This window comes from Cebus imitator, unplaced genomic scaffold, assembly GCF_001604975.1.
Source record: "Cebus imitator isolate Cc_AM_T3 unplaced genomic scaffold, Cebus_imitator-1.0 Scaffold216, whole genome shotgun sequence".
Classification (NCBI taxonomy): Eukaryota; Metazoa; Chordata; class Mammalia; order Primates; family Cebidae; genus Cebus; species Cebus imitator.
In genome coordinates, this window is record NW_016107531.1 from 3,655,364 (window position 1) to 3,658,108 (window position 2,745).

Below are 2,745 nucleotides of genomic sequence, written 5' to 3' on the forward strand. Positions count from 1 at the left end.
TTTAGTAGAGACGGGGTTTCACCATGTTGACCAGGATGGTCTCGATCTCTTGACCTCGTGATCCACCCGCCTCGGCCTCCCACAGTGCTGGGATTACAGGCTTGAGCCACCATGCCCGGCCGAAGTAAAAGTCTTTTAAGTGGCCGGGCGTGGTGGCCCACCCTTGTAACCCCAGTACTCTGGGAGGCTGAGGCGGGCAGATCACCTGAGGTCAGGAGTTCAAGACCAGCCTAACCAACATGGTGAAACCCCGTCTTTATATATATATATATATATATATATATATATATATATATATGAAGTCTTTTAAGTCTTCTTTAAAAAAAGTTGAATGGATGTTTAATTTTACCAAATGATTTTTCTGTATCTATTGAGAAGATCATATGATTTTTTTTCTTTCTCTTTTTTCTTCCTAATGTGTTGAATTAGTTAGTTTTTTTTTTTTTTTGGATGTTAAACCAACCTTAAATTTCTGTAATAAACCCAACTTAGTCACAATCCTTTTTTAATATATTGCCAATTCAATTTACTCATGTGTGTTTTAGGATTTTTGCATCTCTATTTTGTATATAATACTGCCTTTCTTCAGGTTTTGACATCAAGATTTTCCTTATAAATGGTTATCCAAGGGTATAAAGTGGTTTGGGAAATGTTCCTTCTTTTTCTCTAGAAAAGTTTGCATAATATTGATGTTGGTTTTTAAAGAGAAAAGGTTTACTTGGCTCACGGTTCCACAGGCTGTTCAGGAAGCATGGCAGCATCTGCTTCTGGGGAGGCCTCAGGGAGCTTTTACTCCAGGCCTCTTACATGGCAGGAGCAGGACTGTATTAGTCCATTCTTATACGATTGTGAAGAAATACCTGAATTAAAAAAATAAGAAATACCTGAGACTGGGTAAATTTATAAAGAAAAGAGGTTTAATTGGCTCATGGTTCTGCAGGCAGAACAAGAAGTACAGCAGCTTCTGCTTCTGTGGAGGCCTCAGGAAACTTACAATCATGGTGGAAGGTGAAGGAGAAGCAGGCAGGTCTTAATGGCCGGAGCAGGAGCAAGAGAGTTGGGAGGCAACCATATCTCATGAGAACTGACTATTGCCAAGTTAAATCATGAGAAACCACCCCTATAATCCAATCACCTCCCACCAGACCCCACCTCCAACAATGGAGATCACCATTTGACATGAAATTTGGCCAGGGACACAGATGCAAACCATATCAGTCGCCCAGACTGCTCTTGAACTCCTGGCCTCAAGTGATTCTCCCACCTCAGCCTCTTGAGTAGCTGGGACTATAAGTGTGTGCCACCATCCCCAGCTAATTTTTAAAATTTTCTTTTAGAGACATAGTCTCAGTATGATGATTTTATTTGAACCGCTGTTTAATTACAGATCTACTTCTTCAATAGATACAGGACTGTTTAGGTTTTCCATTTGCACTTGTTTCAGTTTTGGTCAGCTGTGTTTTTCTAGGAAGACGAAAGATCTGTTCAAGGTCATACATCTTATAATATGAGTAAACTTTCCAATCTTTAGCTTTTTCAAATGATGTCATACCAATATAATATGTACATTTAAATTTGTAAACTTTTTCATCTTCTCTACTAGAGTATCAACTAGTGGGCAGATTCTATGTTTACTAAAACTTTCTATCATCTGAGTCTTAAGGGCTATAGGTATTTAAATTAAATTAAAGCATGCTTGGAGCCAGGCATGGTGGCTCATGTCTGTAACCCAGCACTTTGGGATGCCGAGGTGGGTGGATCACTTGGGGTCAGGAGTTTGAGACTAGCCTGGCCATCTTGGCGAAACGCAATCTCTACTAAAAATACAAAAATTAGCTAGGCATGGTGGTGTGCGCCTGTGATCCCAGCAACTCTGGAGGCTGTGTTTGAACCCGGGAGGTGGAGGTTGCGTGAGCCAACATCACACAACTGCACTCTAGCCTGGGCAACAGAGTGAGTCAAAATAAATAAATAAATAAATAAAATAAATACCTTGATTTAAGTAGTTGCTTCAATAGTTCATTTGGGCTTTGTCAGTCAATAACATATACATTTTACTTATGTAGTAATAGGTTATTAATGAGGGAAAAATATGTTAGGGTATGTATTAAATAAAAAGATGGGAATAGTGAATTGAAAGTATAGTTCTTTAAATTATTTACTCATTTTAAAATTTATTTTTAGAGATGGGGTCTTGCTCTGTTGCTGAGGCTGGAGTGCAGTGGCACAATCATAACTCACTGCAGTCAGGCTCACTCCCCAGCTCAGACCTTCCTCTTGCCTCAGCTTCCTGAGTAGCTAGGACTGCAGGCACATGCCACCACACCTGGCTGATATTTAAAATTTTCTTTGAGACAGAGTGTCACTATGTTGCCCAGGCTCCTCTTGAATTCCTGGCTTCAAGTTATCCTCCCACTTCAGCCTCCTGAACAGCTAGGATTACAAGCATGAGCTATCTTGCCTGGCTCTGATTCTTAAACGTTGGGAGTTCCATTTATATTGTACTTATTTTTCTCAATTACAGTTAATTTTGTTTTTATTTCCTGAAACCTAGTAGAATATGTATTTGCTTATAATTCAAGGGCATTTGAAAGAAAGAAAAATAACTCAAGGCCAGGCATAGTAGCTCACACCTGTAATCCCAGCACTTTAGGAGAATGAAGCAGGAGGATCGCTTGAACCCACGAGCTCAAGACCAGTATGGGCAACATAGTGAGACTCTGACTCTACAAAACACCAAAAAAA